This window comes from Pleurodeles waltl, chromosome 10 (genome assembly GCF_031143425.1).
Source record: "Pleurodeles waltl isolate 20211129_DDA chromosome 10, aPleWal1.hap1.20221129, whole genome shotgun sequence".
NCBI lineage: Eukaryota > Metazoa > Chordata > Amphibia > Caudata > Salamandridae > Pleurodeles > Pleurodeles waltl.
This window is the reverse complement of record NC_090449.1, coordinates 830,487,911-830,513,471: the sequence shown is the minus strand read 5'-3', so window position 1 is coordinate 830,513,471 and position 25,561 is coordinate 830,487,911. Positions and strand designations below refer to the sequence as shown.

Here is a 25,561-nt window from a genome sequence, read left to right as displayed (position 1 = left end):
ACATGTCTTAAAATTAAGTACCAAAATCTATATGATGCTATACCGAACACATTTTATAAACACTCAAATAAAATAATTAACAATAATCACAAATACTAATACAGATGACAGTATAAAAAATCTGTAAAAACACATTAAAAAGTTATAAAAAAAACACATAAAGAAAACTGAATCTATAACTCAGACTCTGACCCGAGCAACAGTAAGGAAATAATTTCCCCGTGGAAGGGTCAGATGTATTTCTGCCATTCCAGCATAAGCAGCAGTAGACAAAATGTTGGACTTTAGAGGGGTTGTTTCCTCTCCAACATTAGCAACAGTGTAGTAAGTATTGCACTTTGGAATGGTTAGATATACTATTCCCACTCCAACATAAGCAATAGTAGGATTAGACTTTGACCCAGAGGAAGAGAGACAAAAATACTAAAGGGCAACAAAGAGAAAGACTAAAAAACAGTGAGAAAGAAAGAAAGCATGGATGAAAATGAACCTGAAAGTGTGGGACCAAGGGGCAGGGGGGTATCTAGTGATGGGTGAAAGATGGGTGAAAGAAGCTTGAGGTGGAATCAAGACTACAAGGCCTGGGCAACCCTGATATTCAATAGCACTGGTTGCGGACTTCTGAGCAAATCTTTGGGTCATGGCACCAAGCACTTGATACTAGAGCCTCTGTGTCCACTAGTGCCCACTAGTGTGTCCTGCTGTTGGAAACATTACCATTGCTGAAAGAATTCTTCAGAACCAAGGAAGTAATGTAACCCTGACACTGTCCTTTTTGAGGGCTAGATCTCCCAGCCCACTCTTATGAGGCAGATGTGTGAGTACTGTATACCAGTCTGGTACTGAGAGTATGGGTGGAGGCAAATCAGGATGCATCATGTGCACGGACTCCTCAAGAAACCTGGAACTCAACATCAGTTCTACGTAGTTATTTCCCTTATACCGCAGACCTCTGGCCTTAGTCGAAATTCATGAGCACCTCAGAGCTATGACAAGGATAACATATTGGGTTACTCATTGTTGAACGATATTAGATTAATTTCAGAAAGCCCTTTCCTAGCCTAGTGGATAGGAAGACTGTTTGAAAAGAACAGATCTCCAAGGACAAGACTCTGTTGAAACAGATGTTTACTCACCGTCAGTTTTCTGCTCACAAAGTTGTGGCACTCTTGGAGGGTTGGGTGTGGGGGCTGGGGAAGAGATGAGGCTGTGGAAGGTGTTTACCTTTTCTGGATGAAGTTTGTTAATATCTTGCCTATAAGGCATTTTAGATGGTGCACCAGGGGGGCATGCTCCAGGAAACATAGGCAATGCCTTCGGGGTCCCATGCTAAGATATGAACCCCACAAGAAATGTAGGGCCAGATGTAGCATTTTTGCAAATTGCGACTTGCAATTTGCGAGTCCATCCGACTCGCAAATTGCAAGTCGCAATTTGCAATGCAGTACGGTGTCTCAGACACCGACTGCGACTCGCTATGGGGTCGCAATGACCCACCTCATCAATATTCATGAGGTGGGTCGCAAATTGCGGCCCCATAGCGAGTATAGGCACTCGCAAACATGGAGGCCTGCTGACGTCAGCAGACCTCCATGTTCGTGACTGCTTTTAAATAAAGCAGTTTTTTTTTTTAAGTGTAGCCCGTTTTCCTGAAAGGAAAACGAGCTGCACTTAAAAAAAAAACCGAAACCTTTTGTTTCGGTATTTTTTCAGGGCAGGGAGTGGTCACAAATGGTATTGCATCCCACAGCGAGTCGCAAATAGGAAGGGAACACCCCTTCCTATTTGCGAGTCTGAAATGCATTTTGCGAGTCGGTAACGACTCGCAAAATGCATTTCTGCATTGGGAAACGCGTTTAGCGAGTCGCAAACGGCAATTTTTGCCGTTTGCGACTCGCTAAACGTTTCCTACATCTGGCCCGTAGTTCCTAAAACCTCAGAGATGTGTGAAGAGGAACACCAACATTGTGGCTCTAAAGTACATAATTATAAATTGAGTATGACACAATTTTATCAAAGTCAGAGGCTTTAATGCAAGGCTTCATTGAGTTTAAAGGTGAATGTTATGAAAGCAAGTTAAGGAAACAAGACTTTGCTGACTATCAGCAGCATATTGTACCTTTCAGTTTCGTTATTATGTTAACCTTGCTGATTGCTGATGTGTGAAAGTAAAAAGAAACAAGAAGGCGGATGAGCATGATTTCCCAGAAGAATAAATTATATCAGGGACATACCTTCTGCCAAACTGGAGAGCATGATTAGGGGAAAACGTAATTTCCACTATCTATTTATCTCAAGAGTAAAGTTAACTCCCAGGTTCATTCAATAATGAATTTCTTGCATGAATTGTTCATTCTGAACTCAGTGGATTTTCATTTAAGGTTAACGTGTGGGAAAATAGATGCTCAATTATCACTTTTGGAATTGAGATACGAAAATACACAAAAGCGAATGGTAGAATTTTGTAATAATCTCAAAAAAACACAAGCTTCCTGCAATATTCAAAGGCAAAGTGTACAAGAACTGTTTAGTGATAGAAATCCGTGATACGTATTAAATTATATTGTTTATCCTCCATTTTAAGGTATCCTGTTTCTTTTTCTTTTCATATTCTGAGTAACAGTTTTTCCTTTCCCAGTTAGTACAGCACCACATACCTAGGATTCTACAGCTGCTCTTCATAAGGCTGTCATACATACATTTGAGTACTTGAAGGCAGAGGCAATGAGTGGATGAGTAGCTGGAACATTTACGTGGCACACAGAATGGGCCAAACTCACTCTCTATGGGTGCTTGCTTTGTGGCTGTCAAACACAAGCTACAGATCAGGAAATAATGAACCCAAAACATTTGTTTTTAAATGTTCCCTGAACCCATATGACAACCGTCAATAGTTCTTCCCTGGTGGAAGTTCCAGCTCATCAGTTACAAATAGTGTTTACTTGATCCAAGTTAGGTCTGTGATTTTTATGTATAGAGCTGTATATGTACAGTGGAGAAAAACAAATGAAAAGCTACTGGTAGAATAAATTAAAATATCAAACGAAACCAACAGACACAAACTGTTAGTTCCAAGGTGCGGCTGGAAACAACTGAAAAGCACTCCACAAACGTTCATAAGATATTTAAAAAAGAAAATGCCTGTGGGTCAACTCTGTAGGACTCATATTAAGTATCCACAGCGAATTAGAAAGACGCAGGAGAACATGTTATGGCTTCACACAGCTACCCAGGTTGGTGTCAAAAGTGACCCATTTAGAGGACCGGGAGTTTCAAACATAGTTCTTTCGGTGATTACTAACCAAAACAGCAAAAGACAAAAACATAACTTTCAGAGCATAACCCAACAGCATTTATGTAACCACACAATCAATGGTATTTAAAATTACATAACAAATCTGCATAGCGGTGCTTAATTTGAGCTGGTGGTTTCCTGTGCTTGGCACCGGCAATTAATTGTCAACACTGCCACTTATGACAGTCTGCCACATGGTGGCAGGGATTGTGTAAATTAGATATAAACCTAAAACAGTTGTTTATTAATTCAATATACATTAAAATGACTTAAATCTGCTGCCCAAGCCTTTCCTATAGGTGTGGGGGCCTGGAATAGTCTGAATTGCCACACCAATAGGGAATGATGTTTATCAGTTGTCTTGGTTATGTCATTGGTGGCGCTGGCAGGGGCAGTGGGTGGTGCAAGCTGCAGCGGCCTCCTGACAAAGACTATGGCACTTATTGCTTTACACACCAAGCACTATTACCTACTACAAAATCAAAATTCAGTTCCGAAACCATTAAGTGAAAATGTCAACCTCCTCCTCCTCTATCTTTTCAATAGGGAGATCGTCACACATGTAAGTTTACTACTTAGTAGTAAATGTAGGGGGGGACCAGGGAGGGTGGCTGGAAAGTGGGAATGCTTACTACTAAAGGGGAGAGAATTAAGGGTGGGTTAAGCGAAGGACATGCACCCACCCACAAAAGGAAAATCTTAACAATATTTTTATGTTAAGTATTAATTAATGTAAATCAATTTTATATATTTAATTTAAATGCAGAACAAAATAACCATGTTAGAGAGCTGGTAACATAATTTGGAATTAAATATTAAAATAATGTTAATATATTACATTAAAAAAACATATTCTTCTGAATTAAATATATTTGCAACCTAAAGTGAAAAATGTATATATTACCAATGATTAATGATTATTAAAGATGATATATAAAATTAATTAAACACAATTTAAATATAGTTTAATAAAAATATGTTACATACACTTTCAAATGCAGAAAATATTATTACATTTTTTAAACTTAAATAATAAATATACTTTATCTTTAGATATGTTTTTACCATAAAACATATTCAATTTTTTAACAGTTTAAATAATTTGATTTAATGTAACTTTATTTCCTATGGGGTTCTAGTTTAAAGTCCCTGCTGCCATTATTTTCTATAGGATGGTGTTTCGGCATCAACAGTTGGCCAGGTGCGATGCTGGACTTAACTTGTTCTCCTTTTTAGCAGTGGTAACTTACACCTGTATATTTCATTCCACCCTCGTTTCAGAGGGTAGATACATGTAAGTCTATATTTTTGTGCAACTTTATACTCGTAATCAGTGAATAGCCAAAAGAAGTAAAGTTCATCAAAAGAGTAGGCATAAACTAGCACATAAAAAATTTGTGAGTAGCCCCCTGACTGCTTATACATTATATTATAGAACTAACTAGAACCAATGCAGCCGCTTCGAAGAAATCTAACAAACAATACATGCTCCTTCACTGACTCTGTACCTTCTCTGTGCATGATAGTGGGTTCTGCCAGCCTGCCCTCTTTTGGGGGTGACCTTCCATGAGCCTGAACACATCGGCTTCATCTTGAAGGGTGTCTTCGATTGGGAACTGGCATTAGGTAATAATAGCTACACCTGAATTAGGAGCTGGACATTTGAATTATGAGTCAGTACTATAAACAAATACAACAATTTTGCTGAGTCACACTGAGTTTTTATGTGAGTGGTTATATGGGTATCAGAGATAATGGTGAACCCCATGTGCCTTTAGAAGAATTAGTTGAGGGTTGGTCCAGAATTATTACCAAAGATCATTGGCAAATGGGTAGGAAATTCATGCTGGGGAGCAGAATTTAAAACGGTGCCATATTAAAAATCATATTTACATTTTTTGTTTAAATCAACAAAGATGGTATTAGGCTTGAAAATGTAACCATAAGATACAAATTTCAAATAAAGAATATTTAGGCAATGGCAACTAGTCCATCTCAGGTGTACCTCAGCCATTATGGGACTGTTCGTGGGAAACTGCTGTCACATAGTCACTTATAAAGGTCCCAGAAAAGAAGCAATTATTTGACATGTTGTTCCACAGTGGTTAAATGGCCATTCAAATTTGTCAGCCATGACGGTTAAAAGCTAGCATTATATCGCGTGCTAGAAGATATTATGCAGGTCACTTTTTCTGCACCTGGTAAACACCACCAACAGTGATTGCCAGCACATAAAATACTTCCTGAGGTGCTGCTGTTATATAGTGACAGTATAAAAGTACTTTGCATGTGCCTTACAAATGAGAAAGCGGCACTAAAGTCCCAGTCTCGCGACATGTCATGCGTTTTGTTCATATTGCTCGCAACACCACCGTAGGGAATCTAAAGACATACCACCAGATTATCTGTGTTCTCAGTTAGCCCGGTGATTGCTTACAGTATTGAGAAACCGGAAACTTTTTTCTTTCATTCTGGGTTTCAGGTGACACCTGCAAACGTCTCAATTTGAAACCTTGTGCATGGCATGAACATTGCACATGATCCTTTACTTTGCTTCCTTTCAGGGTCCGTTAATTGGCACTGCCACGAGGTGGGTACATGCCAATTTGGTTTCCCCGTATGTCTTTCATTTGTTATATCAACATAGTTACTCCTTTACCTGTTGTAGCGAAAAAACAGCATGAATAATTTAGATATCACAAAAGATTGAAAGATAAACAATTGCAGTTCTTTTATTCTGTACCAGTTTGTTCACTTTGCTGCTGTCATTTTGTCAGATGTTCCTTTGAATTTGAGAAGTGTAACGAAACTTGGCTATCTGCCCTCCACCATGGAAAAAGCTGAATATTATTTTGCTGAGGTGAGCTATTGTAATATGTATAGCCATGGATGATTATTAAGTGTAGCCAGTGGTAAAAGCTGCTTCCGCTGGCTTGCTCTTAATTACGCCTGGTCTCAGTAGTCGTGAAGGCAGTGTCAGCAACAGAAAATAACAAGCACTGGCAAAGACAATAGATCAGACATTTTGCTAGGGGAAATGGATGGTAATGTTTGGGTTGGTATGCATACTGCCTCCAGCTTTCCTTACTGTTACTGGGCAACGCAGAAGGCCTACAGGGAATAATATTGCATAGCAGATGCTGTTCACAAAGGGCCAGTATTTCAGTTGCATCTTGAAGAAAGACTATGTGCATGCACACCCATGCCTTGTGAACAGAACAGCTGGAAATCCAGCATGTTAGTATAACAGCAAAGTCAAACACATGAGCAAGAGCCAATAGTGAATAACATTATACCCTTTTGACCAAATGACCAAGTAAGGCATCAAAACAGCAAGCACTTCCCAAACAAACAGGCTATACGACAGCAATTAAGATATAATTATAGCAGCAAAGTAAATACACGAAAGAACACACACAGACTCATTCACAAGCTACCCATCATGTTGCATCTGTAGTCTAACAAAGAAATACGTGATGCCCCATCACCAAAAACAAATGAGAACATAAATAGTACAGTGCAGCCGTCCACGAAATGCCATGGGTTTGATGGACTGTCAATGAAATGATAGCAAACCTTGAAAACACACGCAAGCCACAGACTTAAGGGATGACCCAACCCCCAATATCTTTTCTTCTTATTTTATGCTTGTGAAGAACGATGAAATGAGGTCTTCAGGACAGCTAAAGCTGCAACCAGATATAAATAGGGCTCTAGCTGCAATGTATAGTTTAAGTAGTTTAATTCCTTGCCCTGGCTTTCTCCATCACTTCCGCAATGGATATGAGACTTTTGAGAAGCCAAAGTTAGAGATCAGTCCTGCGATATCATCGGGATTCCTGGATGTTGCTTCCGCAACCCATAACATTTTGATCGATCAGTGGCATCCATGGCTGTGCAGTCATTCGCAGTAAACTTCTGGGATGAAGATTTGACATTGTATAGGTCTTGTTTTAAAAGTAAAAAATTCACCAAGTGAAATTGAAACTATGTGCTGTAAACCAGATTAAAGACAATGGTTTTGAATTGTTTTACCAAAAGTTTAAATTACTTTGGGTGGTGAGCTGGAAATAATACGGTACATTGAAGTGATAATTGTGCTGTTCGTCTGTTAGACGAACGTCCTTTTAGAGAAAAGACTGTGATTAATTGGTATTAAGTAGAAGGAATGTTTTCTCCTCACAACCATTCTCTTTTAGTTATTTCTGAATTTGCTTTACGTGTAAAAAAAGAGTTCGCAGCTCGAAACACCAAAAATGGAAAAGCTGAGCAGGCCATGATTATAATTTATCTAAGGGAGGTTGCGAGCTGTACACATGGTTTAAACAGCCAGGGGATTCTTCAGCTATTCTATTTACTCATAGGTTGGAGGATGGCGCTGACGTTTGTTACTGATTAATCATCACCCTGTGATAGTGTAGCACGGCTAGAACATCAGGCTTCCGCCGTGACATTCTAAACTTCCAAGCAGCTTTCAGGAATCATACACCAGGGGCGGATTACACAGGGCCTGCGCTGGTGCTAACAGTCAACAAAATCTTTGTGCAGAAGGTAGCTGCTTATGTACCAGGCAATCGAGGTTACTAAACTTTTGCACAAGTTAATTTCACATATTTTTGCACAATGGCAGAAAAAAAATATTTGCTCTATTTGTGCCATGGTAACACAACAAAGTATGTGACAAACACATATGAATCCACTTTTAAAATGTGAAAGATAGATAAAATAAGCTTCTGAAAAAACTGTTTTTTCTATTTTTTGTTATGCAAGCAATTTAAATAGTGAAGTGTCAGCTGACTTTTTTTCTTTGTAACCAAAGTAATTAATTTATCTCTTTTTCCTGCTGTTTCAAATACGATGCTCTTAGAAAATGATTTTCAAGCCTTGGGTCTGTCACATGATTTTGACAGTTATTAAAACCATTTTCTTCTTACTATCCCCTACCCAGCAGATTTTAGCTGCCCTGTTCTGAAAAACCATCTAGTGGGGCTACCAAGAGCTCACTGTGGTCTTAGTGCTCGCCCACTGTTTCCTTTGTTTTCTTTATTATTAGTCTCATTTGCTTGTTTTGCCTTCAATGACTTTCTGTCCTCTTCCCTCCTTTTCACATGTTTGTCCCTCCCCTGGAGCATAGCCTACGTGCCAGTGTTATGATTAGCTGAATTCTATCCTTCCTTTCTTCAGTTTTAGGGAATTTCTTTTTTCTTTTTGGTCAAGCACTTCATAATAGTACATATGTGTTCTCTCTCTCTCTCTCTCTCTCTCTGTCTCTCTCTCTCTCTCTCTCTCTCTCTCTTTAATGTGCTTCTTCCTGGCAAACATCTGCCACCTGCACTCCATGTTGCTTTCTCCCTGGGGTGCTGCTTTCTCATTCTCGAGCTTCTTCCTCTGCTCCCTTGGTTGTGTGCCGCTGTCTCTCCAGTGCTACTTCCAGCACTTGCTCTCTTGCTGGGGTGCTGCTTTTCTCCTCCACTATCCTTCTCGTCCCACCCAACATTATTTTTATGTTGGCCCCGCCCACTCCCTGTTGCTTCTGCCCACCTGCTCCTCCGTTGCTTGCCTAACCCTCGCAGGCATTCACATATTTTTTTAACTTGAAATTCCTCATTCTGATAGCGTGCACATGTGTGGTGACGTATGTGCATGCATATATTCACAACAACACATGTATTCACTTACACATTGACATAGAAATCCTGGCTCATTGCACTTTTTTCTGATCCTGTCATTAATATAACAAATAGGTCTACAAGGTGAAATGTATTGGCTTTGGCAATGCTTGTTCTATCTTGGCGGAAAACTCTATGTGCAAAAACTATTTGAGCACAATCTTGTGCTTCAGTTTCTAAGACAGAACCCCAAAAAGTTTTTCAAAATAGTGTTTGACTATGCAAAGGTTATGTAATCTGGCCACAGTGTGTAGTAACAATATCTTATCAGATCCACAGCAAAACCCTTTTCATTTTACAGTAGATATACAGAAAAATGTTTTAGGTAAAGGCTATCATGCAACCATTGCTGCCAGTTGCATAAGAAGCATAAAATACTCAAACTCACATTTACATATTAGTCCACAGGTACATTTTCTCCATCAAACATTATTGCGTGACACAACTCAAATAGGGCATAACATCATCATTGAATTTACAAGTGGTTTTTAATATTATGATGTGAAATGAAATTTGTTCACAGACAATACCTTTTGTGCATATATTAGTCTAGCATGTCCTTCCTTTTTCCAGAATATAAGTAATTATGATAGACTTCACATTTCCTCATTACAATTAATAGATATTAATAGGTATAATCCAGAAATGTCCATAAACAGAATTTGTTAAGAAATATGCTCTATTGGAATGGACATACTGTATCACATTGTCCTGTTTTTACATTTGAGAATTTTACTGACATCTCTCATATGTACATACACAGTTCCCTGTTGACTTCATTTTGATTTCCAAACATTTATAATAAAAGTTTATTACCTATCATCCGCACTCCTCATCCCAGTCCTAACCACATTGTGCAAACCCAATTCCTTTGAGAGTTGTTTATCATGCATAGAACATGCGTCAGTCGACTTCCTCTGACCGTATAGTTCATGATACAATAAAGCTTCCCCATATCCATCCATCCTAATGCATGATTCCTGTCTGCCAGGAAAGGAAGTATGTTCATTTGTATCAGGTTTATTTTGTTGCTATTATTTATTTACTTACTGAGTTCCGTTATTCTGTTCTGCGCAGCAAGTGGAGAGAATTGTACTGCTCTGCAATGTACTCATTGATCATGTGCATGATCAACTCTCAACAGGGTGGCTGCAGCCTATGTGACAACCTCCCCGCTGGAGCTATTATGGGTTTCCTGCTAGGTTGGTGGGCAGAAACCTAAGTTTCCATCCGCTAGCCTAGCCGGAAACAGGCTACAGCATTGTCTCCTGCTCATAATCGAGCCGGCGGTAATGCTGTCACCTGCAGGGTGCACTAGCACTCTTGCAATGTTCACTATCCGGAAAGCTGATGGTGAACATGGTGCTGCTCAGGAGGGCCCCTGCACTGCCCATGCAAAATGCATGGGCAGTGAAGGGGCCATCCTGTGGCCACCAGCACCTGTTCTCTACCAGCCTTTTCATAGCAGTGCTACTGTAATAAAACTGCTGGTGGAGAACAATGTTGTAATGCACGCTGCCCTGGCGGATTAGGATCTCTGCCACCGCCAGACCAACGGGATCCAAGATCCTGGCGGAGCTGGCAGTTCCCTGCTTAGTCCGACCTCCAGGGATGTAATGTGGCGTTTTGACCACCGCGATGGCTGTGGTCCAAACCTCCACTGCAAGTGTGGCGGTCTATAGACTTCCACACTCGTAATGAGGCCCTTGGTGTCTAGGCAATAGTATATAAACAAGAACTATTACTGCTGTAGCACCGTGCAGGTTCCTGGAGGACTTCAACATGGAATTAAGGAAAGCAGCTGAAACATGTCGAGTTGTGGAGCCTCCAGAAGAGGAGGAGGTGCTCCAAATTTCAAGAACTGAACTGAAGTCTTTGATTAAAGAAACATTCACAGCAGCACTGAATGAACCACAACTTAAAAGGAATAGAGTGGCCTCTGTTGATGATTAAGACTCTTGACTCAAAGGAGAAAAATGTCCAGGGGTGCATTTCCAAGAAATGTTATCCCATATTAGAGCAGATTAGGGATTACAACAAAGACCACAGGAGGACAATGAGTTCTATGTTCAGCATACGACACACCCTTACTTGATGTGATAAAGACTACGATATTTAAGGAGTAGAAGAATGTAGACAAATCTAACATTCCTCTCATCTTGGATAAAAGATATTTGGTTAAGTAATTTGAAGACGACTTTCAATTTCCTGCAGTCAATACCATTTTGTGCACAATTGAGAGATCCTCCTTTTGGTCTTCGGAGGATGCTCTTCTCCCTGATGTGGTGGACAGGAAAGTGGAGTGTTATATGAAGAGAGATTATGCTGTGGCAGATTTTTCTCTTAGAGCAAGTACCAATGCAGCATATTCCAAATAAGTATTGTTAAAAGATTTCCAGAGCCTCTATGATTCTTTAAAGTCGGGAACGGATAATGTTCTAATCCTAGCAAACATAGAACTTTTGGCTCAGTTTCCTCTGATGTCAACTTTGACGATCTGATGTCAGCGGCTTCCTCTGCTGGTATAGCAATTTCAGGGAGGAGGCTGTTATAATTGAAGTCTTTGAAGCTGGATGCAGAAAGGAGGTCTTTGGTTCAGAAGCTATCTTTTACAGGGCCTATGTTGTTTGGTGAAGAGTTCAACCAGATGGTGCGGAAATTGGCTTAAGAGAAGAAGATTTTAAGACCATTAAAGAGAAGAAGATTTTAAGGCTATTTTTTCCTGGTAAAAAAAGTCCTTAATTCAAAAGAAGGCAATGCAGTGTCAGGAGGACACATTATGTTCCTTTCCTGGCTTATCGTGTGGCCCAGGGGCTGCATTTATGAAGAAAATTTGACTCGCCTTTCTAAACACAGGATCAAAATCTAAAGTGATTATATGGAGTTTGGAGGAAGACTTAAGAATTTTTTTTACAGTTGAGGATTCTGACACAGGACACCTCAGTACTTTCAGTCATAAGGGGTGGTTATAAGATACAGTTCAACCAGTGTCCTCGGACTCAATGTTTCTGGTCTACAGCAGTACAAAGATGCCCATGACAGAGACAAGCTATACCTTATGGATGTCAAGATCTTCACAAGAAAGGAACTATAATTCCAGTACTCCATGATCCTCAAGCACATGGGTTTTATTCAATTTCATTTTCGTTCGGAAGCAGGATGGAAGATTTCAGCCAGTACTAGACTTAAAACCTCTAAACAAATTCCTACTACTTCAGAATGATGACGTTATATTCAGTTTCTCTAATATGAAAATGGGATTTCCTAACAACCTTAGAGTTGTAGGACACATACTATCATGGGCCCATTCATCCAGAGAGTCAATTCTACCTCAGATTTGCATTAGAGGATCAACATTAGGAGCATACCGGCATCATCCAGGGTGTTCACAATGTTTCAGCTCTTATGGTGGCGGCATTGAAGTTAAAGGGAATCTCCATATTTCCATATCTTGATGACTGGTTATTATGGTTTTTCTCCTTCTCTAAGACACAGCAGAATTTGTCAACAGTCTGCACAAACCTGCATGGACATGTGGTTAGCCAGCAGAAGTCAGAACTGGTTCTCTTCCAGGAAGTGTCCTTTATAGGAGCCATCTTCAACACTAATAAAGGGCATGTTTTTTCCTTGAGAAGGGAATTTCAGTTCTTCAGTCTCAAGTTCTGCAGCTTGTGTCATAACAGGGAGCCACACAAGGGCCTGGTTAAAAATTCAAGGCTCTATGGCAACCACAACTGCAATGGTACCTGGGCATGTTTCCATCTTAAAATCTTTCCTAACCATCTCTTACATAACTGCAGTCAAGCATCTCAAGATTACAACTACTTGGTTCCTATGACTCCTTAGATAGCTCAGAATCTTGAATGGTAGCTAGTGGGGGATACTTTTACCTTCCCACTGTACTCCTTCTTAAAAACAGACACAGGTATGTGGGGTTGAGGGGCATTTCTTCAGGATCACAAGGTGAAGGGTAGGTGGTCAGAAAATGAAAGATCCCACTCTTCCAGTTGGAGAGAGTTGGGGGGCGTATGGATAGATATACAGCCCTTTTATTCCGCAGCAAGAAAACTCAAATCTAGTAATAAGAATGGACAAACAAGTAGCAAGATGTTACTTGAATCATCAAGGGAGTTCAAGTAGCAAGAAGCTCAACAAAACGGCGAGGGGATTATTTACTGTTGAAGAGAGCAGCTTCTGATAGAGCAATTTTTACATACACAGAAACATGAATGTTCAAGCCTATTCTTTGAGTGACAACCTTTTGTCATCTGTGATTTGTCACGTATCACTAACCAAATACATTCTCACTTCAGAGTACCCAAAATAGATCTCTTTGCCTCATCCCACAGTGAATGCTCCTGAATTTCTTCACAGAAAGTGAATCACACAGACAGGCAGTAGATGCCCTGTTGATGCTATGGCCTCAAGAGAATTTTATGCCTTCCTACTACTTCCACTCATCCCAAAGGCGCTGAAGAAGATTAATGGAGTAGATGCTAGAAGTGATATTGGTGGCACCATTCTGCCCAAGACAGCTGTCATTTGCTTGGTTATGTGATGTCACCTTCTATTGGATCCTCCTGCTCTTCAATATTCAAGCTTTTTATTGGAGAAGTTCTCGCAACTAAACCTGATGGCTTGGAAACTGAGAGGGGGAGGTTATAGATTGTAGGTTGTTCAAAAGAGGTGGCCGTAGATATCCAAACCTGGAGAAAGACCACCTAAGTTGGCCTCTTACATTAAGCATTGGGATTCTTTTCTGAGATATTGTTTGGAGTGAGGTGAGAACAAAGAGTCAATGGACTCTTTCCAGAATTCCTAAGAGACAGCTTTTTTAAATGATTGGCTCCAGCTACATTGGCCATCCAATGGGTGGCAATTAGAGCTTTTAGGCAGTCAGCAGAAAATTTATCAAAGATAAAACCCCTAGAGAGCCAACTCTTAGAGAGTTTTAGATGTAGGAAGCCAGGGGGTTCCTAACACTGTTCTGACCTGGAACCTTGCAACTGTTTTGATCTGTTTTCAACAACCATCTTTTGAGCCTCTGTAATCTGCTTAATTTTGTATGCTTTTCAGCAAAGATAGCATTCCTATTGGGAATCACCTCATCTAGGATCTTAGGAGAACTAGGAGTATTAGTCATATCCTATTAGTATATGTGATTCTTTGTGAATAGAATGGTTTTGATGCCAGACCTGAAATCTGTTCCTTATGTTCAAATCAAATTCCATCTCTCTCAAGAAATAATGTTGTGGGTTCCTCAGGCCTTTTCAGATACATCTGCAACGGTGGACATAAATAGGGCATTATTAATTTTAATTGACCATATGTGGGAATTTTGAATTTCTAAAAGCTTTTTGTTTTATTTGGTGCAGCCAACAAAGGCAAAAATATTCCAAACCATACTGGCAAATTTTCAGGCATGAAGGTTGGTTGGCAAACAGCCCCTGGAGGAAGTTCAGAGTCGATCCTCAAGGTGATTTCAGATTCATGGGTTGGGGCTAGAGGGTAATTTGTTAAGAGATTTGTAGGGCTGCAACTTGGTTGGCCCCTCAAACCTTTGTAGAACATTAAAGGTTTGATTTATGTCAGTCCTTGGGCTAAGAATTTTGGTTGTCTAATTATTGATTCAACAATGAGAAATTAAGTAATTGTTGTTAAAACAAATAAATACTATTTTCTGCATCACGATATGGTCAGTGCAGATGTTACGCTTGGTATAGCTTCAATACTGCTCAGACTGAGATGAGGAGGATTGAAGCTAGGTAAAGACATATTTACTTACCAGTAGTCTTCATTACTCTGAATTGCAGTCCTTCTTGCTCCCTATGCCAAGATGCCCTTCTCCCTCCCACTTTGCACCTCCAAGAGTTTTTTAAAAACTTTTTACTCACAGGAGAATAGGATGTAAATGAGGAGGCTTTATAGCATCACGTAGTATATTGTTATAGAAAAAACAGGGCACTTTTTTGTACTATTTCTAGCCGTGATAACTTTATATAGGAGGCAGGAAGCCTCAATATGGTTAGGACTGGGATAGGGAGGCCTATGATTTAAGGTAATGAAGATTACTAGCAAGTAATGATGTCATCCATGGTCACAATATGTTCTGTATAAATTTAAATATATACATTTCTTGTTGACACAAAAAGGCATATTGTATGTTGATTGTCAAAACATTGGACAGTATAATATAAATATAAAAACATGTACTACTGTAGAGGTTGTCCTCACAAATCATGATAGATTTCTAACCTACAGAGAAAGTAATTAATAGTATAATTGAAAAACACTCAATAGAAATCATTTTTACTGTTTATAATTAATTCCAATATATATAAAAGCCTTTTCTTCATCCTCTCTTTAATACATGCAGAGAATCCTTAAATTTCAAATCAACCATCCCATAAACTATCCCATCAACAATCCCATCTTCCATCAGAAGAGTGCATAACACACAAAATACCCAATCTGTTCAACATTCTATTACATTTCCTAGACATTACTGTGTATGTAGGCAAGTCTACAACATAAAAACTGTGAAAGTATTTTTTCTATGCTCATTTGATGTAATCATGTAGCTTTGTGCAATGACATCAGTTTTAAAAACGTGTTCCATCCCTTGTTACACCGCTCACTGAGGTAAATTAAATTTGACATTTTTGTTTCTGAAGTCCTTTCTGTTATCTCTTTCAGGCCAACTTTTGTTTCACCTTAATGCAGAACATATAGCTTCTCCTGGATGATCAGGGTGTTCTCCTTGTTCTGTGACTGTTTCAGAATTTTCTTCTCTAAAGGATTCAGTCAGTATTTCTGCAATATCGCTCTGTGAGATGTCTGGCAATTGGACCACTTCACCTGCTAGAGGTTATTCGCCCCTATTTTCTTCTCGTAGTCTCTGATCACAGTTTTATTTAAAAAAAACGTGCAGTGGTATATACACCAGTGCTCTTGGTTCTTCTGCCTCATAGAACACTATTTCTTCATAGGGAACTTTCGTTCTTCGGGTGTGTGATGCATTCACCCGATTTGGAATCCCTGCACAGTTGACTGTGTTCGTGATCACTATAGCTTGAAAGGGGCCTTTCCAACGTGGCTCTGAACAGGACTTTCTCACATGCTTTTTAACAAGGACCCAGTCTCCAGGACTTAGGTCATGACATTGACCTTGACTTTGATGGTCACAGTTTCAACCTGTCAGGAGACAGAATGTGCTACAGCTGCCAATCCTTTGCAATAATTGAGTACCATATCATCTGTAATATTCACCAGTGCATTTGCAAGAACTGCAGGTAGTCTCATTCCACGACTCATTAGGACCTCATGGGGTGATAAGCCAGTCTTCCTGTCAGGTGTACTTTGCAGACTCATAAGTACTAAGGACAAAGCATCAGACCATTTTACTGAAGTGGATGCACTGACTTTTGCCATTCTTGATTTGATAGTGGCATTTAGTTGCTCCGTTATTCAGGGGGCAACTGGTGGATAACTGCAATTGAGCTTTTGCTCAACTTGTATTGCTGCACATACCATTTTAACAATCTCACTATAAAGGTGAGTACCTTGATCTGAGTATAGAGAGAGAGGCATACCATACCTAGGTACTAATCCCTCAACAGTAATTTTGTTACAGTGATACTATTATTTCTCCTTGTTGGATAAGCTTCCAGCCATCTGGAGAAAATGCAAACATCACAAGGACATACCTCAAACCTAAAACCATTGCAACTGGGCATTTCAATGAAATCCCATTGCATCCTGTTGAAAGGACCTCCTGATCTCCCTACATGGATCAATGTAATGTGTATCCTTTTTACTGCATTCATTTGTTGACATGTTACATATCGATGACACAACTCCTGTGCTTGAGCTCTGAATTTGGGATTAAACTAGAATTGTTTAAAATGTGTAACAATTTAATCCCTACCCAGATGAGTTGGGCCATGGAAGTGTCTTGTTATTGAAATGCGAAGACTGTCCGGGAAAACTTGTTTTCTATCCATTGAAACCCAAACATTGTTTTCCTCAATCCTGCAACCTGCCAATCTTGTAGTTTCTGTTTCTGGTACATTTTCTTACATTTGTCTCAACTTATCCCAATTATCAGCCACTCTCAATAGCATGGCAAGAATGCTTCCTTCTTGACTTCCAGTAATAAATGACACATGGTAAGTGCATGACATAGTTGCACAGTAATGTGCCACTTAATCTGCATACCTGTGACATATCTATTGTCACTCCTATGCATCACACATTTCACAACAGCAATTTCAGTGGGGAGTTGCAAAGCTTCCAATAGGTTTTTACCTCTTGCCCATTTCTTATGGGCAAACCGGCAGAGGTCATAAAGCCTCTTTGTGACCACAATTGCCCATTATCATGGACAACATCAAGCCCTTATTGGCTGTCGGTAAAAATAGTGACTCTCATTTTTGTCACCAAGGGCAATTATTTCTTCAACTTGTGCTTAATAAATTCCTTGAAGCCATGATGCATCCATTAATCCTTGAATTTTACATACTGCATATGCTGCTATTAAACTCTCTTCATTTGTTCTAAAACATGAGCCATCCACAAATGTAACACAGTCTGGACTTATTTAATGCTCATCTTCTATATCTGGTCTGGGTTTGGTGCATACGTCTGTGACATCAAGGCAATCATGGTCAAAGTGATCAGATTCAGTTTCCTTGGGAACAGGTAACAGTGTGCTGGGATTCAGTACTTGACATTTTCTCAGCACAACATTACTTCCCGCCAAAATTTGCTGCTCAAATTTCATCATTTCACCACTTGATTTGGTGAGGTGCTGCGTTTTAGTTCTAATTTGTAACACCTCGACTGACTGAGGGACCATGGCTGCTAAAGGGAATCCCAACACTATATTTAACATTTCTCCAACTCAGTCACTGCAGCTACTACTTTCAGACATCCAGGCAAAGCGGTGGCTACAGGATCAAGAGTTACTGAAAAATATGCTCTGGGCTTTTTGGAGCCTCCATACATTTGGGTTAGCACTGAGAAAGCATAGCCCTCCCTCTCACTGCAAAAGAGGATACATTATTTTGTGTAATCTGCCATTCCCAGTGCTGGGGCATGGCAGAGACTTTCTCTCAGCGAAGGGAACGCTTTCATGCATTCATTGTCCCATGGAATTGCATCTGGTACATCTTCCTGTGTCAACCTCAGTAAATGTTTTGGCACCAAGGAAAAGTTGGGTATCCACTGTCTACAGTAGCAACCATTCCCAAAAACATTGTGACTTCTTTCTGTGTTCTAGGAATATTCATTTTTAGAATTGTCTTGACTCTCCCTCTTGACATTTTTCTTGTTCCTTTTTCAATAATGTGCCCCAAATATTGCACTACTTTCTTATAGTATTGTAACGCATTTGGAGAAACTTTATGGTCATTTTCTGCCAAATGCTTTAACAATGCAATGGAATCAATTTTGCAAGATTCTCTAGTACTTGATGCAACCAATATGTCATCAATATACTGGACTAGAACTGAGCCTCTGGGTAATTCCAATGTCTCCAGATTATTTTTCAGTATCTGGTTAAAAATTGATGGGCTCTCTGAAAACCCTTGTGTGGCACAACACCATGTTAATGCTTTCTCTTGGAACATGAAAGAGAACAGATATTTACTGTCTTCGTGTAGGGGTTTTGAGAAGAAAGCTTGACAAAGGTCAATCACAGTAAACCATTCTGCTGTACATGGAAGTTGGTAAAGTATGGTGGTTGAATTCGGTACCACGGGACAACTCAGAATTATGATGTCATTCACCTTTCTTAAATCCTGCACTTTCATGGCTTTACCATTGGGCTTTTGTAATCCCATAATTGGTGAGTTGCATGGACTCCCAATTATTTCACTCAAAATGCCTTTTTCCAACATGTCATTGATCAAAGGCATAATTCCCTCTATCACCTCAGGTGTCATTTGATAGGGTGATATTCTAAGGAAAACTGCATTTGGTTTTATGTTTATTCTGGCTGGTTCAGCTCTGTTGATTAGTCCAATATCTTTTCCTGTCACATTCCTCACTTCTGGTTTAACCTTCTCGATTATTTATGTAGGCAAATTATTTATCATTAACAGTGGGTAAACTCCTACTGATTCTTGCTGAACTAATTTAAACCTAGAATCTTCATCATGAGTCTGAATTTGATTCCCTGTGGTGTACATTTTCTTGCATTTGTCTCAACTCATCCCAATTGTCAGCCACTCTCACTATCATGGCAATAATGCTTTCTTCTTAACTTCCAGTAATAAAAGACACATGTTAAGTGCATGACATAGTTGGACAATAAGGTGCCACTTCATCTGCATACCTGTTTCAGACTGTGACATAGCTATTGTCACTCCTGTGCACCACACATCTCACAACAGCAATTTAAGTGAGTTGCAAAGCTTCCAATAGATTTTTTTATCCGTTGCCCTATTCTGATGGGTGAACCGGCAGACGTCATAAAGCCTATTTGTGATCCCAGTTGCCCATAATCATGGACAACACCAAACCCTTATTGGCCATTAGCAAAAATAGTAATTCTTAATTTTGTCATCAAGCCGCAAGCTCTGGTAAGGGCAATTAGTTCTGCAACTTGTGCTGAAGAAATTCCTTGAAGCCAAGATGCTTCCATTACTTCTTGAATTGTACATACTGCATATACTGCTCATTGTGACGTGCCAGAATCTAGCATCACACTGTGACCACGCATTGGAAACTGCTGAAGTGCATTTTTATTTTGAACTTACATCATATTTCAATTCATACTAGTCATAGTAGGCTGAATCATAGGTGCTTGTCGTATAGGCAAAATTTGATTTTGTATGAATAATTGCATTTGTCGCATTAAGCCATTTGACATTGGCACTTAATTCACTCCCGGCATCTGATTATTAACATTCCTGTCTGGACTAAATCTACACTTGCACTTAGACTGCTCCACCTTGTTGCACCTGTGATAAGGTGTAATTTTTCAGCACTGCAACATCAACACCTGTACCTCCCCTTCCTGGAGTCAACATCATTCCTCCCTGCAATACCTGCATTCCTGCTTGAAAAGCACTTGTTTGCATTCCTCTTCTACTTGTACTACACCACCATTGTCAGCAACTGACAGATTCTGAAAACTTTGTTGTACAAACTTTGCCTGAGCTAACATGAATGTTTCTTTAATTTTATGCTGCTTCATCTCTTGCTCATTGCTGCAGTATTGTGCATACCTCAATATCTCATTTAACGTTTTCATTTGGCAATAAATCACATTCTTCCGTATGCTTTGACAAATCTCAGGCCTCAAACCAAGCACAAAATGTGTAATGAAAAATCCCATATTTGTTGGTTCAAAGTGTGTTTGCCCTGTATGCTGTCAAAAAGCTTTCATCAATCTTCCACAGAATTCACACACAGTTTCCTTACTTTCCTGTTGGATTTGATTCAACTTCAAATAATCTAAATTCATAGGTGGATCTCTACCTTTCAAAAATGTTATTGTTTCATTGTATTTAGCCATCACCATAGGCATAGGTGCAGTTGTAACAGGATCTCTTGTTGATTCTGTATCTGGCCATTGAACTGCAATTTCACATTCTACCAACAAATCACTTGGAACCACAATATTAAAAAATGTGTTGAAATCAACCCACAACACCTTTCACAATTTAACAAATATCTTGCCTTGTGTATACCACTGCATTGGGCTTTCTCTCAATTTTAGAAAATTGTTCATAAATGCTGTAAGACCTCCCCTACTCCAAGGGACATGTACATATCCTCACCTGGCGTTTCCCTTAAGGGATATGTTGAGACTGTCTCTTTCTTATCTTTTCTGATCATTCTGTTTGTTTTGTTTTCTCCTCAACTTCTTCAGCTTTTTTCTTTTTCTTGTCTTGGTTTGTGCCCATTAATTTTTATATGTATCCATCTCACGGCATTGGCGTACACATTTTAATAATTCTGTGAGATTCATTCATATTCCTGGAGAGCACATTTTTTCAATCGATCTGCCATCTAACTGTACTCTGAAGCTTCCCTGCTAAGGTATACTTTTAGAAATGTCCACATCATATTTGTTTCCAATTCAGTTAATTTCTTCTTTACAGTTGCAGCCTTTCTTGTAATTTCTTTACACAGCTAGACTAATACTTTTTCTTGATATTGATCTATGTCAGTGGTTCCCAACCTGTGGTCCGGGGACCCCCTTGGGTCTGCAAAGCCTCCTGAGGGGATCTGTGAGTGCTTAGAAAATGTCAGAAATGTCAGCTTTCATTAATGACTCAGTAGGGGTCCCTGGATTTCAATACTGATTCAGTGGGGGTCCCTGGGTTCCAATATTGATAAGCTGGGGGTCCACAGAAGTCAAAAGGATAGGAAACACTGATCTATGTGATCAAGATTTAAACATCCTCCCAGAATTTCTTCCAATTCAACCTTTAACTTGGACACATTTAAAGGTCTCTCCCTTTGGGTAACTGGCTATTGTCTGTACTTATACTGGTGCTCGGTTTTTCTGTATCCTCAAGTTATGCACAGTTTCAGCCAACTTCTTCAAACAAAGGAGGAAATAAACCACTTTCTAAACTACTTCCACATGGTATCATGTGTGTTGTAAAGACAAATCAGCTCCCTTCCCGTAATGCCTGAATAGTCTTTGGTGGTGTCCACACTACAATCTGTGAATTGTGGGATAAATCAATTTACTAGAATACCCCCGGTTGGTTGCTGAACCACTGTAGTCGGATTAATCTGTTCAGGTGCTGTTTGTTGAGTAACTAAACCAGTAACCTGTGCTCCTCTAACCATATTAACAGGAGCAGTTTCTGGAGGTATTCTTTGGGTTATACACGCTTGTGCTGGAGCAATGGCAATTACTCGTTGTGATACAGGCTGTGTAGTGACAGGTTGTGCAGCAATAGGTTGACTCAGTAGAGGTTGTATATATATAGGTAGCACTGCTTGCATTCGGCTAGTAATTTGAGAAATACAAGAATCTGTGGGAGTTGTAGCAGTGATCACAGTATTTACCAGCTGACCTCTATCAATTGATGTGGACCCACATATGGTGATGGATGTGTAGATAACATTTAATCTAATATATCATGTCCAGAATCTGATTCTGAATCAATACTTAATTCAACGTTTGATTCTTGTTCTCCCTTAGAGGTTTTTCTTACTGCTTTTTTATAATCCAGTACCTTCTGCTATACCTTTCCTCCATACCTGTGGTCTACTATCCCAAATCACATCAGCATAATTTCTGACTGCTCTTTTTGTTCACCGTTCAAAACTTTCTTTATCTTTTTTTAGTGCCATCCTGTCCCATTCACTCAATGCTTCAAATTGTGTAGGTCGAGGAGGTGGCTTCATTTCATGTAAAGTATCTGTAAATTTCCCAATAATGTCTAAATTAAATGTTCCCCATCTAGGAAAACTCAAATACCCATCTTTTTCAGTGATCTTACACAATTGAAGAAGCCAAAGACATGTATGTTATCATTTTTCAACCATCATGTAATATGCTGGCTTACCTTCTGGAGGTGTCTCTTCATACCCTCTAACCGGAATCTCTTTATTCTCCATAAAGCCATGAAAAACGTAATAATTTCAAATTTAATTGATCAAATTTAATATCAAAATCACAGCTTCTTATGTGTTTTGTATCTGTTCTCTTTACTTCAGGACTCAAACCCCTTTTTGTCAAATCACAATGCAGTTTAGAAATGCAAACAGCCAATAACTTTGCATTTCTTGCTGATCTTCAACCAATCATGGATATCCACAATATGTCGTCACAACTTATTCCGTGCAGCATTTCATCCTTCTTTACAATTTGTTTTCCAAAAATGAGTAAGACAAATCTAAATACTAAAATACTACATAAGACATTGATCTTTGTCTGCTTCTTCTAAAATCAAAAGCACAGTTCAACCACCAGAATAACATTTCTATTGTTTCTAATTTACAACTAAAAAAACTCACCTTTCTTAATGATGAGTTCTAGACCTGCGGGAAATCACCTTATCAGTGTTGTGTCACCTTTGCACATCAGTTTTCCCAGCATCAATCAAAGTTAGTACAATCACAATAAAGCATTATTATGTCCCTATCTTTCATGCAAAGTTGACGTCTTACAACTTACACTTCTCCTACCAGACAAGAATACCTTATTTTCTCTGTATCTATTTATTTTTATCCTTATCGCTATATCCTGAGACTTTAGACTGCTTCTTAGTGTGATAACCTCTTTATCTTTTCGACAAAGCACATATATATAGCAATTTCAAATCAACATAAACCATTTCAATAATAACCACAAATGTATTTTCAGTTCATCAACCCTATTAATACTCACATCCCATCAAATTTTTCACCAGCTCTGCAACTGCAATCTGAAATCGCTTTGGAAACTGCACCTCATCAGTTTTCGCAGTCAGGTTCTGAACACTAGATCTTTTCATCTAACTTTCTAGGCTCTTTATAACTATTGCAGCTTATTTTCACATAACATTCTAACCTTGCCTCTGCTACCAACTTTTTGGCTCTGCGCAAAACACTAAGGGGGTCATTCTGACCCCGGCGGGCGGCAGGAGCCGCCCGCCTGGAGGGAACTGCCAGAATACCGCTGCGCGGTCAAAAGACCGCCGCGGGTATTCTGGGTTTCCCACTGGGCTGGCGGGCGACCGCCAAAAGGCCGCCCGCCAGCCCAGTGGGAAACACCCCTCCATGAGGATGCCGGCTCCGAATGGAGCCGGCGGAGTGGAGGATGTGCGACGGGTGCAGTGGCACCCGTCGCGTATTTCAGTGTCTGCAAAGCAGACACTGAAATACAAAGTGGGGCCCTCTTACGGGGGCCCCTGCAGTGCACTGGCCCCCAGGGGCCCTACGACACCCCTCACCGCCATCCTGTTCCTGGCGGGCAGAACCGCCAGGAACAGGATGGCGGTGAGGGGGTCGGAATCCCCCATGGCGGCGCAGCAAGCTGCGCCGCCATGGGGGATTCCCAGGGCAGCGGAGAACCGGCGGGAGACCGCCAGTTTTCCTGTTCTGACCGCGGCCAAACCGCCGCGGTCAGAATGCCCTGCGGGGCACCGCCAGCCTGTTGGCGGTGCTCCCGCCGGCCCCGGCGGTCCTTGAACGCCGGGGTCGGAATGACCCCCTAAATTTATAAACACTTTGCACTTCTTAGGGGCCTCAGGAGACAGACTTTGGGAATTGAATAAAGGGTTAATAGCTGCAATACAAACTTCATTATACATGCATTTTATCTCTGTAGTAGTCAATAATGAGAGTTTTAATTTGTAGTTATAAAGTTTTATTCATCATGCCTCTTAATCTTGTGTTATTTGTCAAATAAGTTTTACAGAACATTGCATAAAGCATGTCCTGATATCTATCCCATTTCTAACATTCTAACACTTTAGTATAGTCAGTAAAGGCTATCAGTACTCATAAAGAATAAGTAACTGTTTTTTACAGAAATAGTCCAGCCAGCTGAACAGGATGGCTAATAATAATATTTCTCAAAATAAATCAAAATGGTTATTATTTTAGTTATCTCCCTCTCACTCAGCACCTTATTCTATCACCACAACAATCTCTGCTGCTCTCTCCTCTGTATCATCTTCGCCTGACTATCCTAACATCGCTCGCTCCTAAACAGAATGCAAGCAAGTCAGCAATCAAGTATAAGCCTCTCTCCTCTTTCCCTAGAACACTTTCATAATATGATTAAAAAAGAAACGTTTTAATAAAATGTTATGTTTTCATGTGCTGCATTTTCTCTGGAACTAAAGACTCTTAGTCAATGTAGCTTTTCACAAACAAAGGACAGTTCAGAAATAGTTTCCTTGATGATGAATTCACCACATGCACACAAATTCACACGCTTTGCTTTCTGAAAAACAAAATACTTATTGAGTTCACAAGTATTTTTACTCTTGTCATATCCTTTTTACACATTTCCACATTATAAGCTATTCATAAAGATGCAGTGAATTCCAAAGCAGGTCAGCGAGGCCGAAAAGAAGAATATAATACTGCTGTCTCTGTTATAACAAGAATATTGTATCATGTATTGACCATGCAAAGGTTAGGAAAGAAACATTTTTGTCAAGTTCAATTTTGAAGAATGTGTTAATGTTAGCATTGGAACAAGTCAAGCAACATAGCTCATGCAAAGTTTAAAGTTAATGCATGATTTTGAAAAGGCAGCTCTGGTTAGGCCTAGATTTCACTCATTGAGGTTAATAATTGATTTTCATTTTTAACGAAAGCTTTTACACTGGTGACTCCTTTGCTTTAGCAGTGGTATGTTCCCTGTCTTTGTTTCTATGTTTGTGGGCTTATTGAGATTGCTCCTGTATTTCCTGCCAGAATTATGGAATGTGTGCCTTTGGTCCCCGTTCTTATCTTCTCCTGTGCCTCCACCTCCCTGCTGGGCTGCGTCAGGGATGTGGGATGCTGTTTGTAGTTTTATGCCTGCCTTGTGCTGGCTGCCTGTGTTTGATGGCATGATGATGATAATTGTAGTTTATAGAGTGGGAACTGTGACCTAGCATGGTAGCCCGGCATTGAAAATTGTGATGAGTCC

At 39.8% G+C, this 25,561-nt stretch overlaps 1 protein-coding gene across 1 annotated transcript in view; it reads left to right on the top strand.

Moving 5' to 3' along the window:
* The window catches only part of EGFR (epidermal growth factor receptor), a 526,637-nt gene that overhangs the window by 30,027 nt on the left and 471,049 nt on the right, over positions 1 to 25,561 (top strand). The gene's annotated exons all lie outside the window — the stretch shown is intronic.